The sequence below is a fragment of the Equus przewalskii genome, chromosome 30 (assembly GCF_037783145.1).
Source record: "Equus przewalskii isolate Varuska chromosome 30, EquPr2, whole genome shotgun sequence".
NCBI classification, from domain to species: domain Eukaryota; kingdom Metazoa; phylum Chordata; class Mammalia; order Perissodactyla; family Equidae; genus Equus; species Equus przewalskii.
Genome location: NC_091860.1, coordinates 14,897,893 through 14,912,935, shown reverse-complemented (window position 1 = coordinate 14,912,935; position 15,043 = coordinate 14,897,893).

The following is a 15,043-nucleotide window of genomic DNA, read 5'->3' as shown; positions in this document are numbered from 1 at the left end:
ATTGCAGGGAGAGAAAGGGAAAGTCCTTATGTCCAGACAATGTGCAGTTCAGTAGAGAGCTTTGTAGTGATGGAACTATTTATGGAAACTAGGGCTCTCAAGAACGATATAGACCCAGATGTAGATGTCGGTAAATATAGGTATAGATATAGATACCGATATAGATGGGTGTATATAGATGTATGTATGTATATATAGAGATAGATAGATAGATACAGACAGAGACAGAGAGAAAGAGAAAGAGATCATATCATTCTGGTTTGTGTCAAATCATAATATTGAGGCTAAATGCTTTCTTTTCCTACCCTCTCTTTAGTCTATCCAAGTCTAATGAAGACAGCTTTACCATGGCCGTCATGGAAAGAAGTCACCTCCCCACACCTGCGCAGCTGTGCTAAGACAGGGAGTGCTCCTAGTGGTCAAATTCTTAGGTCGCCTCCTCCATGTCTGCATGGTTCTTGGGTTCGGGGAGCTCTGCTGTTTGAGAAGATCCACCGTGACAGTCTAGAGGGCAGATATTTCCCCTACGTCTAAAAAATATTAAGGAACTTATAGAGAAACCAGAGAGCAACTTCTCACAGATTTTTTTCTTTTTAGTCTAAAATTGGTCAATTTACATTCTTAATAACATGCCTATTAGAAAATATATGTTTTTGTAGTGCCTAAAAGCTATAAAATCCCCCTTGTTTTTAATAAACTTTTACATCTTCCTACAAAATGAATCCCCCAACCTTTGTGATAGAAAAAGACCCTGGATTTCAGTTTTTGAAGGACATTTGAAGAAGGACATCATAATCAGACATATTGTACTATGAATTTAGAGGAAATTATTTACCATTTTCATTTAAAATTATAAATGCTAGCAGAAGAAAATGGTGCAAAGTAGCCTGAGCCCTATATATGGAAACAAGACAAATGATGTGTGTGCCAAGTAGGATTTTCATGGCCTAGAGATTTCTGAAAACGAATTTCAAGATTCTCAAGAGCACTAGACATTTTGCTCTTAATGGATAGCTATTTGGCAGACTCATTTGCAGTTCCCCGAAGCATTTGCATTTCTGCACACTTAAGCTGCTTGCCAGATATAAATATGAAAATAGACAATTTCTAATTCAAAGAAACACCAGTTCGGTGATTGGTATTATTCTTTTCAATGGTTGATCATTTAGTATCGCCACAGTAATTAAAATCAATTCTTTGAAATTGAATCACTCATTTGATGTGCCTTACATTAACTGCAGAACCACCTACGACACTGAAAATGCATGTCCAAAAGAGAGAGGTGATCTTTCCCAGGAAAGCCTGCCTCAGAATGATTATTTCTATCTGATGTTACAGAAAAACCTTTGACAATAGGCACATATCAATTCCACACAATTCAGCTCGTCCTTCTATGATTGATGCATAATAGATACTATTGTAGCTGTTCCAAACATTCTTGTTCCTCTTCGTCACTCTCTATCACACCATGACTCGAAAGACAATGAGCATGTTGCTGCTTTTGAAAAGCTTTGATCTACTGCAGCATCTAGAGGCAGAACTGAAAAGAAAGGAAGGGGGATGGAAAGAGATTTCAGAAAACCAGCCTAGTGGCTGCTCATTCCCATGCAGAACAGAAAACCATCACCAAGCCAAAGATTAGAATGAATGTAGTTCAGTTAATGCAAGAAAATGGCCAGTGTTTGATGTGTTTCTATCAATCATATACAGCAATAACTATAATTTGAAAGTTGAAAAAAATAGGAAAGCTTGTTTTAGGATTAAAAGCTCAACTTCCTTTTTATGTTTTATTAGAACTAAATGTGTTTTATAGCAAGTGAAAAGACAAATATTGTATTTTCCCTGTCTTTTGGATCCAAAATATCAGTGTAAGCAAAAATGAAGTAAAACACATTCAGAACAAATAAACAGTGTTCTTTCTTCCCATTAAAAAGGCTCTACATTTAAAATTCCTCTTATTGCCTGGGGCTCTTCACACTATAGATTTTTGGTGGTATATTTTGATGCCCTGGAAGGTGATTCTATAATACAAGTTTATTGTTTTTCCTACCATAGTAAGGAATGGGAAGTAGAGGACCTCATCTTATTGCTTACTGTTTCGAATGAAGTACTTGTAAATTTCCATTATTATGTTTGATAATGCTGTGAGCATAAACAGTAGAACAAAATATTGTCAACCTTTTCCACTAGATTCTTTACTATGTTAAACCTAGTTATTTTATGCTTGAATTTGTACAAAGAATGCAGCATGAAAAAAGATAAAGTTTACTGGTTTTAGGGTTAAAGACTTACATTAAGACATATTTGAATTTTCGATTTATAACAAATGTTCTATAAGAAGAGAGCATCAGGTCTTTACTAATTAAAAATATGTTGTTAAATTAAAGCACTTTTTATTCTAAAGAGTTCCTATATTATATGTTATTTTTGTAAGTGATTGCTGTAGAGCTTACAATATGCATCATTAACTTATCACAATCAACCTTCAAATATCGTTTCAAGTATAGTGTAAGACCCCTACAATTACATTCTTCCATTTCCTCCCTTTTAATCCTATATGCTGTTTTTGTATACTTTTACACTTATATATGTCAAAACTCCAGTGTATTTTTACTACTTCTGCATTATCTTTTAAAGGAATTAAAATTATGAAAAAGTCTATCATATTTAACATTATTTTTACCCTTTGTATGACATTATTTCTTTGGGTAAGTCTCAATTTCAATCATCTGAGATCATATTCCTCCAAAGAACTTTCTTTAACATTTGTTTTAGCAAAGGTCTGAGGCAATAAATTCTCTCAGCTTTTCTTTACCTGAAAAAAGTATTTTGCATTCATTTTTAAAGATATTTTTGCTGAGTATCAAAGTCTGTGTTGAAAGATTTTTCTTTCATTACTTTAAAGATGTCACTCCATTTTTTTCTGGGTTGTATAATTTCTAATGAGAAGTCTGGTGAAATTATCTTTGTTCCTTTCTATGTAATTTGTTTTTTCTGTTTTCTTTCCAAATTTTTCTTTTTATCACTGAGTTTTAACTGACTATGATGAGTATAAGTATGTTTTAGGAAATTAATCATGTTTAACATTCTTTGGCATTCATGGATCTGTGGCTGTTTTTTCATAAATTTTGGAAAAATCTGGGACCATTATCTCTTCATATTCTGATTCTGTCTCATTCGCTCTTCTTCTTTTGAGACTCCAATTTCATGTATGTTAGGCCATTTGATACTGTCCTGAAGCTCTTGGGTACTCTGTTCTGTTATGGGTTATTTTCATCCCCATTGTTTTTAGATTTTTTTTGAGGAAAACTAGTCCTGACCTAACATCTACTGCCAATCCTCCTCTTTTTGCTGAGGAAGACTGGCCCTGAGCTAACAGTCATGCCCATCTTCCTCTACTTTATACATGGGATGCCTGCCACAGCATGGCTTGCCAAGCAGTGCCATGTCTGGACCCAGGATCCAAACTGGCTTACTCTGGGTCACCAAAGAGGAATGCGCACGCCTAACCACTGCGCCGCTGGGCCAGCCCTAATCCTCATAGTTTTTATCTTGAGTTTCTGTTTGGATATTTTCTATTGATTTACCTGCAAATTTAAATATTTTTCCTCAGCTGCACTTGGTCTGCTGATGAGCCCGTTGGAGGAATTCTTCACCTTGATGCTGTATGCTTTATTTTCTAGTGTTCTCATTTGATATTTAACGATAGTTTCTTCCAGTCTGCTGAAATGCCCCATCTACTCATACATGTTGTCCACTTTTTCCACAAGATTCTTATTAACTATAATTATTTTAAATTCTGTATAAGATCACCTCAACATCTGGGTCATTTTGAAACTGGATCTTTTGATTACTTTATCTCTTAGTTATGAGTGGTTTTTCTTGCTTTTCTTGTCTGACAATTTTTATGGAATGCTGACTGTCATATGTCAAACAGTAGAGACTGAGGTAAATGATATTTATGCCTGAACATGAGCAACCTTTTCTTTAGTCATGCTTCTAGTGTGTGGGGTTGTTATTCTAATCCTGAGTTTGGCTTGTTTGGGGTTTTGTTGCTACTCTCATAATCTTCTGTTAGCCACAGACTTCAAATACCTAGAGCAATTGGCTATCATTACCTTGTGTTTAGAACGAGGCCTGAGGTACCAGAGGTTTTATTCTCAGTATTCCTGCTTCACCCTCATGTTCTGCAACATCTGCATGATTTGTGAATATTTTCAGCCATGCTAGGGGTTGTCTTTTCCCTTTCCAGATGGTGTCCTTAGAAGCACAAAAGTTTTTAATGTTGATGAAGTTCAATTTCTTTATTTCTTGTTTTGTTACTCCTGCTTTTGTGTTGTATCTAAGAATCCATTGCTAAATACAAGGTCATGAAGATTTACCTCTATAATTTCTTCTCAGGGTTTTATAGCTTAAGCTCTTACAATTAGGCTTTGAGTATATGGTGAGAGGAAGGGAACCAAATTCATTCTTTTGCATATGGATATCTGGCTGTCTCAGCCATTTTTGTTGAAAAGATGATTGTTTTTTCATTGAATGGTCTTGGCATCCTTGTTGAAAAGCAGTTGACCATAGATGTGCAAGTTTATACTTGGACTCTGAATTATATTCCACTGATCTATATATCTATCCTTGTGCCAGTACCACACTGTCTTGGTTACTCAAGCTTTGTAGTAACTTTTGAAATAGGGAAGTGTGAGTCCTCTAACTTTGTTAATTTCAAAATTATTTTGGCCATTCTTGATGCCTTGAAATTCCATATAAATTTTAGAATTAGCTCATTAATTTCTATAAAAAAGACTCAGCTGAAATTTTGATGGGGATTGCATTGCATCTGTAGGTCAGTTTGGGGAGTACTGCCATCACAAAAATATTAAATATTTCAACCCATGAAAATGAAATTTTCCAATTATTACATCTTCTTTAATTTCTTATACTTTTGCTTGTATTTTTCAGAATATAAGTTTAGTACTTCTTTTGTTAAACCCATTGCTAAGCATGTTATTGTTTCTGATGTTAACATAAATGAAATTTTTTTAAATTTCATTTTTGGGTTATTCATTGTAAGTAGATAGAAATACAATTGATGTTTGTATATTGATCATGTATCCTGCAAACTTAACTAAAGCTGTTTATTAGTTCTAATTGTGTTTTTTTAGTTCAATTGTTTGTCTTGTTATTTATTCACTATAATTCTTTTTAGTGAAATCTTTAGGATTTTCTATACACAAGATGACATCATCTGCAAAAAGAGATGATTTGCTTCTTCCTTTCCAATCTCCATGCCTTTTATTTCTTTTGCTTGCCTGATTGCCCTGAACAAAACCTCCAGTAAAATGTTGAATAGAAGCGATGAGAGAGGACATTCTTATGTTTTCCTTTTCTTTTTTTTCTTCTTCTCCCCAAAGCCCCCCAATATATAGTTGTATATTATAGTTGTAGGTCCTTCTAGTTTTGCTATGTGGGATGCTGCCTGAGCATGGCTTGATGAGTACTGCCAAGTCTATGCCCAGGACCTGAACCGGAAAAACCCTAGGCCACCAAAGCAGAGCATATGAACTTAACCACTCAGCCACGGGGTCGGCCCATTGTTTTTCTGATCTTAGAGGAAAATCATCCAGTTTTTCATCAATAAGTGTGACATTCGGGGTGGCTTATCAAGAGATGCCCTTTGTCAAGTTGAAGATGATCCTTTCTATTCCTAGTTTGTTGAGTGCTTTTATGATCAAAAAGTATTGGATTCTGTCAAATGCCTTTTATGCATCTATTGAGATGACCATGTGATTTTGTTTTTTTATTGTATTGATGTAATGTATTACATTCATTGATTTTCAAACATTGAAACCACCCTGCATGCCTGGTAAATCCCATTTGGTCTTGGTGTATATTCTTTTATATATTGATGCATTTGTCTTGCTAGTATTTTATTGAGGGTATTTATGTCTATATTCATAAGAGATATTGGTCTGTATTTTTCTTTTCTTATGATGTATTAGTCTGATTTTGATATCAGAGTAATACTAACCTCACAGAAAGAGTTCAAGAGTATTCCCTCCTTTTCTAATTTTTAGAAGAGATTCTGAATAATTGGTTTTAATTCTTTTTTAAATGCTTGGTACAATTCAGTGAAAAAGCCATATTGGCTTTTTTTGTGGACTTTTTAAGAAAGTTACTTCATCAAGCTCTTCGTGTGTTACAGGTCCAGTCAGATTGCTTATTTTTCTCTGGAGTCAGTTTCAGTAGTTTGTGCATTTCTAGGAATTTTTCCTTTTCATCTAAATTGTCTAATTTGTTAGCATACACGTATATATATATATATATATATTACTCTTCTAAGATCTTTTTTACTTCTGTAGGGTCAGCAGTAGTGTCCCCTCTTCCATTTCTGATTCTAGCAATTTGAGTCTTGTCTCTTTTCTTCTGGGTCAATCTAGATAAAGATTTATCAATTTTATCATGTCAAAGAACCAGCTTTTTGGTTTCATTGATTTTTCTCTACTGTTTGTCTATTCTCTAGTTCATTAATTGATGCTCTAATATTTATTTTATTATTTCTGTTTGCTTGAGGTTTAGTGGGCTTTTCTCTTTCAGTGTCTAAAGGGGAAAGTTTTAGGTCATTGATTTGCAACCTTTCTTTCTTTGTAGTATGGGCATTTTCTACTACAAACTTACCTCTGAGCACTGTTTTAGTCTCATCCAATAAGTTTTAGTACATTTTCTCCATTTTATTTATCTCAAAGTATTTTCTTATTTCCCTTTTGATTTCTTCCTTGACCCATTGGTTATTTAGGAGTGTGCTGTTTAATTTCCACATTTATGGGCTCCAAAATTTTTCCTGTGGTTGGTTTCTAATTTCACTCCATTGTAGTCAGGGAACATACTTTGCACTATTTCTATCCTCTTAAAGATACTGAGATTTGTTTTATGGCCTAGCAGGTAGAATACCCTAGAGAATGTTCTATGTACACTCGAGAAGAATGTGTATTTTATTTTTGTTTAGGTAGAGTGTTCTATAAGTGCCTGTTAGGTCTAGATGGTTTATAGTGTGGTTCAAGTCTTCTGTTTATTTGCTGATCCATCTAGTTTTTCTATCCATTACTGAAGATGCAAGATTCAAATCTTTGATTATTATTGTTGAATTGTCTATTTCTATCTGAATTTCTCTCAGTTTTTGCTTTATGTATTTTAGTACTTTGTTATTGAGTGCATAAATGTTTAATATCATTATATCCTCCTGATGGGTCAACCCTTTTATTAGTGTAAAATGTCCCTCTTTATCTCTAGTAACATGTTTTTGTTTAAAATCTATTATGTTTGATATTGGTATAGCCACTCTACCTTTCTTGTGGTTGCTGTTTGTTTGATATCTCTCTTTCCGTCCTTTTACTTTCAATTTGTTTGGATCTTTGAATCTAAAATGTGTCTCCTATAGATGGTATATAGTTGGATCAGATTTCTAAATCCAATCTGACAATCTCTACCTTTTAATTGGAGAGTTTAATTAATTTATATTTAATGTAATTACTGATTATCAGGATAGATTTACATCTGCCATTTTTCTCTTTTTTCTATTTTTCTATCACATATCTATTTTTCCTCTTTTATTCCTCTTTTACTGCTTTCTTTTGCATTAAGTGAATATTTCCTAATGCAATATTTTAATTTCTTTAATAATTTTTTCACTACATTTTTTGTATTACCTTTTTTAGTTGCTCTAGGATCTACCACATGTATCTTAAATTAGCTTCTGATTTATACTAGATTATTTCTAGCAATTTATGGAAATATTTCTTCATAGTTCTGTTCTCTTTCCCCTTTTGGTGGTATTATTTTTATGAATATTGCATCCATTAGTATTACAGACCCAACAATACATTGCTATAATTATTGCTTTACAATCTAGTCATTTTCTTATCCCAACACATCTTTACTCCCACCCACCTCTTCTGTCCTGTTATTGGCACATTTATATATATGTATAAGCTCAATAATATATTATATAAATATTATTTTATACAACTGCTTTTTAAATCACTTAATATAAGAAAGGAGAAAAAATACGTATATCTATTATAACTACATAATTAGTCATGTAATCTGATACTTCACTGATACTCTGTTTTTTCACATCTATTCAAATTACCATCTGGCATCACTGGATTTTAGCTTGCAGAACTACCTTTAGTGTTTCATAGAAGGTAGACTTGTCAAAAACAAATTTCTCTATTTCTGTTTCTTTGGAAAAGTCTTTATTTGAACTTCATTTTTGAAAGACAGCATTTCTGGATATAGCATTCTTGGTTGATGGTTTTTTCTTTGAGCACTTTGAATATAGCGTTTCACTACACTCTGGTCTCCATTGTTTCTGCCAAGAAGTCTCTTTTTAATCTCTTTGAGGTTCCTTTTTAAGTAATGAGTAGTTTTTCTCTTGCTACTTTCAAGATTTTCTCCTGGTCTTCAACTTTTGGCATTTTTATTACGACATGTCTGTTTGTGGCTCTGAGTTTATCTTCTTGGAGTTCACTGAGCTTCCTGATTGTGTATAATATTGTCTTTAGATACATTTGAGAAGTTTTCATCCATTATTTTTATGTATTTATTTATTTATTTATTTTGCTTTTTTTTTTTTTCTGCTCCTTTCTCTCTCTCTTCTTCTTTTGGGACTGACTCCCATTACATGTATGTTGGTATACTTAATGTTCTACCACATTTCTCTCAAGTTCTCATCATTTTTCTTCATTCTTCATTTCTTTCTGTTCTTCAGCTTGCATAATTTCTATTCATCTATCTTCTAGTTTCCTCATTCTTTTTTCTGCTGGTTCAAATCTAACATTGAGCTCCTCTAGTGAATGTCTTATTTTAGTTGTACTTTTCAACTCCATAATTTCCATTAAAAAATAATTTCTACCTCTTTATTGCTATTTTCTGTTTGATGTAACAGTCTCTTCATACCTTGTTTTAATTCTTTAATCATAGTTACATTTAGTTGTACGAATATGTTTATAATGGTGACTTTAAGGTCTTTTTCCAATATATTTGACATCTGGTCTCCCTCACAGGCTGTTGCTTAATTTTTTTTTCCAGTGTATGGGTCATACTTTCCTGTTTTTTACATAGCTCATAATTTATTTGTTGGAAACTGGACATTTTTATATAATGTCCATTTTATATTGTAGCAACTCGAAGCACTTGTTTATCTGTCTAGTGACTGACTGGATTGTTTTAGTGAAGTCCATTTCCCCGCCCTCAGTGTCAGCTTCTGATGCTGTTCTTCCAGTCGGTACAACTTTGGGTATGCCCACCGTCACATTAGGATGATAGTGATACCAGTAGGACTCTTTTCATCTCTTTTCCCTGATTACCCACCAATTACTAACTGATCGCTCTATTGTTTTTAATAATGGTCCTGGGCATATATTGTTCTACAAACTAATCCAAAGAAATGTGACTCCTTTGAAGGAATAGTTTCTGAAATAAGCTTTTGATTTCTGTTCTGATTCCAGGAGGACTCTTTCCAGCTGTATTATTCTCTAGTTCTCTTCTTCAAACTAGCTGACCTACAGTTTAGCCTGTTGGCTTGAATCTCTTCCAAATTGCCTTCACCAAAACCACTATTTTTGAGAATTCCTTGAGGCTGGAATTTCTTCACTCTGTTGCAAATTAAGTCAGTTTCTCAGAAGGAAATTAATAGCAATCTGTTTTTTGACCTGTTTCTCCTCCCAGGCAAAATCTCTGAGCCAGTATTCTGAATTTAGGGGTGGAGACGATGGCAATTTTTTCTGTGAGTGACACAGTGAGTGTGGGCAGGAGCCTAGGGGTCTTGTTGGCTTGACTCTCCTAGTATGAAACCACCACCTCACCAGTTGGGGCAAGAGTGATCAGGGCCCCAGTATTTTAGTGTGCTGCTGCCAAACTAGTCTCTGTTCCACGAATGGAGGCTGAGTAGAAGAAGGGAGTCCCCAGCTCTCAACTGCACTACTGCAGGACTTAGCTTCAGTAATAGGTAGCTGAGGGCAAAAATGGGAGATGCTGATGCCCTGCCCCACCTAGGAATAGAGCCCTCCCTCTGGGAACTGAGGGGGGAGGGAGCCTTGTGTTCTTGGGGGCAGTAGTGTACAATAGTCTCTGCCTCACTGAGGAAGGCAGTGGGAGAGGGAAGGAAGGCAGTGGTCTTGGTTTGAACACTATCAACTCTCACCTTTATCACTGAAATTTCATAGATGTTTCTTCATTTGCTTTTTGACCCTGGGACCATTTCTAGAAGTTTTAAGTAGTTGCTATTGGGGTTGTTTTTTTTTTAATAATTTTTGCCAGTTTCACTAAAAATCTGGGAAGCACAGCTTCTTAGCCTGTCATTCGATGTCTATCACCTGATGTCCTCTTACCTGTTTGTATGGTGGCCACCTCTTTCTCCTGTATTCAATCATGGTGGGTCAGTTTTTGTGTACTCTTTGTCCTTCGAGAGACAACTAAGGACTTCAGTTGACTTGGTTTACCTTGCAGCCTCAGCTCTCTAATAGGCTTAAAAAAATTACAACTTTATAGGTTGTCTCATTATTAGCTTGAGAGTGACATTTCCTTGAGATTTTCTATATCCTAAGCTGTAGTTTGCTTTCATTTTTCATATTCAGTAGCAATTGTCTAACTCTCCAACTGTGTAGATGGTAAAACTACAACATGTGCAGTTTAGGAGGTAGAATTTGAGAAAAGAAAATAACAAAATTATCCTAAGCTTTCTATATCTAAACAATACTACTGAGTAAAAACATGCCCAGACTTTATTAAAACAAGCTATGCTTTTGATAGTCCTTTGAATTTCCAGTGTATTCAGAAACAGACTATTAATTCAATCATTTATTTAGCAAAACTTATTAAATGCATCTATATGCCCTGTACCCACATCCATACCCAGGATCCAAACCAGCAAACCCCAGACCGCTGAAGTGGAGTGTGCGAGCTCAACTGCTGTGCCACCAGGCCAGCCCCTGGAATGAGAGTTTTTAAGGCAAGAAATATTGGGAAAGTCCAGTGAGGTAAAAGTAACAAGAAAAACACAGAAATAAAGAAACACTGGACAATTTCTAGAAGAGTTTAATGAGTGTGAGGCATGAGATACAAGATATGGAGGTAGGAAATAAGACCAGAAATATAAGTTAAGGCAAATTAATAAACGACATTGTGTCTTGACAAGGAGTTTGGATTCTAGCCAGAAAACCCATGGTGGTTATTTTAGCAAGTAAATGGCATGACCACACTTTATTGTTATTATTATTATTTTAGGAAAATAACTCTGGTTTCAATGTGATAGATGGTTTTGGATAGGGAATAACTGGTGGCAGTGAGACCAATGTAAAGGCTATCATACGGACCAACAATTATTTGGATTTGCATAGAAAGATTTTGAGACCCACTTTTATGGTATAATTGGCAATTTCTTGACTATTAGGCTATAGCGGGTTAGGGAAAAAGGAGTGTAAAATGACCCTAGGTTTCTGGCTTGGGAAACTAAGTAGATATTGATATAATTAACTAAATTAGGGATGCAAGAGAGAGAAACTTATCTGAGAGGAAAATAATGAGTTTAGATTTAAACATGTTAAATTTGAGTAATGTATCTATCCCAATAAAGATTCTAATAAATAGTAAGTAATATGGGTGTGCAGCTCCAAACCAATGTGAAGGTGAAAACAAAATGTACATACTGGTTTTCTTGAACAAGTTATTTTAATTTCATTTTTAAAGTGCAGATAATATTAGATACATCATAGAGTTTTTAGTGTGGAATTAAATGACATACACATAGTGCTTCAATAAATGATAGCTATGTTGCTATTTATTTTTGGAATTATCTGGATTACTATAAATGAATTCAATCATACAGAGAGAGTATATACTGTATTTGAAGTTAAGGCTGAAGAAGTGCTTCAAGGTACATTTTTGTGGGTTAACAAAATACTTCAACTTCAGGGCAAGTTTGATACTTTGGGTAGCAGAGCAGGAGAAAACCCAAAGAGAGTTTCAGATTTGAGTAATTTTGCACTTTTCAAAGTGCAATCCCACATATCATTTTATCAAATTCATAAAGTCGTTCTTTGAAACAGGTATTATCATCCCAATTTTATAAAGCTTATGACTTGCCTGCCTAAGGTCAGTCAGAAGGATAGTTATGAAACTGATCTTGCAAGTCCGGCTCTCACTCTTACTGTCCAGCTCTGCTATACCAATTCTGCCGCTCAGTGGGCTCGACATCCATCCTCCTGTTCTGGAACTTACCGTGGACCTCAATAAAACAGCTCTATGAAATACCGTATTTGGAAGGCAGCTCTGATGTACAATCTTTTTAACCTTGAAAGTACCTGAGTAGTTTATCATCCCATTAAAAAATATCTCCGAGAGAGACAAAAGTTCAAAACCTACAACCAAATTAAGGTACTAAGCGCAAAATTCAATTAAACAATTTGAAGATACTATAGGTGATACTGATTTTTTCAGTTAGTGTTGAAATTCTGATGCTGTTACAACCATTAAACCAATCAAATTTTTAAAAGCTTACATTTATCTCTAAAAATTCAGCCGCATATACTCAGTGCTGTCATCAATAATGTTACTCTTATAGAAAAACACACATCTTGTTAGCTCTATACCAATATGAAGCTTAAAATGAAGCAAAAAAATATGGTATTTACTTTTTTTTTTTTTTATCTTTTTATCCCTTCAACACTAAAACTTTTGTCTTGGGTTTAAAAGATAAGTATTCTTGTTATATGAAGAAAGTTGAAGGGTATGAATAGTATTTTGGTACCACATCTATGATATAATATTTCTTGAAAACCTACTTCTCTTGTGGCAATATTACTATCATGTGAACCGTCAGTTTCACCATCTGTAAAATGGAGTTTCTTTCTTTTTTTTTTTTTTGAGGAAGATTACCCCTGAGTTAACTACTGCCAATTCTCCCTGTTTTGCTGAGGAAGACTGGCCCTGAGCTTATATCGATGCCCATCTTCTTCTACTTTATACGTGGGACGCCTACCACAGCATGGTTTTTGCCAAGTGGTGCCATGTCCGCACCCGGGATCCAAACCAGTGAACCTGGGGCCACCAAGAAGCAGAACTTGAGAACTTAACTGCTGCATCACTGGGCCGGCCCCTGGAGTTTATTTTTTTACTTGAGTTAATAGTGGCATTTGGGAGTTTCCTGTTTTTCAGGAACCTCAAAGCGTTCCCAAAGTGCTACTTTCGGTATTATAAGAACAATTTCTCCTCAAGCTCGTTTCTATTTCACTCTCATCTTCCCTGAGATAATATCCCATGGCACAGGATGATGGAAACTTATTTCTGTTCAGGCACGTAACTGCTTCAGTCCATGGAAAATAACAGCAATAGATCTGGGATTCATCTAAAAGGTATAATTACACATTAAATGACCCAGTTTATGCTGGACATCTGCAGCATGTCATTGTAATTAATCAAGAATGGGTAAGTGTAAAAACACTAAGTATGAGGATAAGCATGCTCTCTCTCTCTCGTTTTTTTCCCTTCCACTAAAAGAGAAAACAAACATCCTGGAAAGATGAGTGAATTACGAAAAGGGTTATATGAAAGAAAATCTTGAGTCCTTGGGGTTTTATATAAATAACCCTCAAGAAAATTGATTCCCGGTAAAACCTTTATTGACAGGTTCAAAAATGGAAGGAGTAAAAAGAAAGAAAATATCCTATGATGGAGAGAAGAAACAGAAAAAGAGAATGGAGGAGATAGGCGCTTGGGGGAAGTTTCAGGCTAGTCGCCATCCTTTGAGGAAGAGTTAAATGATCAAATATAATTCTAACATTCTGTGTCTGCCCAGTCATAGGAAACACTATTATGTATGCAAAAAGATCCAAGGAGAACACTCCAAGTCCCAAGATTACATGCATTTTATAGTAAGCATACACGGACTCTCAAAAAAGTATAATGGTACTGGTAGAATTTCAGATGCTCTGGTGTCTGCACAGAAAAGGAATTTAAATCAGTAAACAATGGTGGGGCACCTACCATATTACCTGCACTCTTCTCAATACTTAGGATACAGAGATGAGTAATATGTGGTCCCTGCCCTTGATAAACTAAGAATACAGGTAGTATGTTAAAGTATACCAACCAACCAACCATGAAAAACTCTAAGAAACTACTGAAATAGTAACATGAATGAATTATCATCAGGACACAGAGAAATAAGTGCTTACCTGTTTAACCTAGAGGAAGTAGAAATGCAGACTAATAAACAGCCTCTCAGAGGAAGTGGCACTTGAGCTGGCATTGGACAGATGAATAGCTGTCTCCAGACAGGCCTGGGGAAGAGGTCCCTCGTAAGCTCTAGACCCTCTTTGGAGCATTCAGTGCCACATCAAACATGTTTAAAACGTGCCCATATCAGACATTAAAGTATACTTTATAATTTATACATAATTATATAAGTTGGATTGTATCTGACAAGATGCTGTAATGCTACATTTTTCCAGACTGAATTAAATGTGTATTACTTCAATTTTGTGACTTTTTTCCATATAATTAGCACAGTATTTTCCCCCACTGTCTGACATTTTCTTAGACTCTTGGAAAACTCATAGTCTCTAAGCACTGTTCCTGCGGTACCTAATGGAAAATCCTGACCAGAGAGAAGGCATCCCAGCCACAGGATTCAGCTTGAATAGAGTAGCTCTGAGACGATGTACATTTGAGTAGGAAAGCCACTCAATTAATAAGATCACTGCTTAACCCTTTGTAGATGAACTCATTTTCACATATGCATAAACCATTCTCTCTACCCTGTGGTTAGATGTCATCAGCAATGTGCCTGAGTGAAGGCCCACTCTTGAATATTTATTTCCCTATCAACTCTGTGATCGTAGATGACCCCCTTAACCGTCAGCCTTTGTTTTCTTACTCATAAAATAAGGATAGTACTACAGTACTATAAATGTAATATAGCCGAAGGTTCCTACAGAAGACTTTCTAGAGATGTAAGATACTATATTAGCCACAAAAACCCAGTGATTTT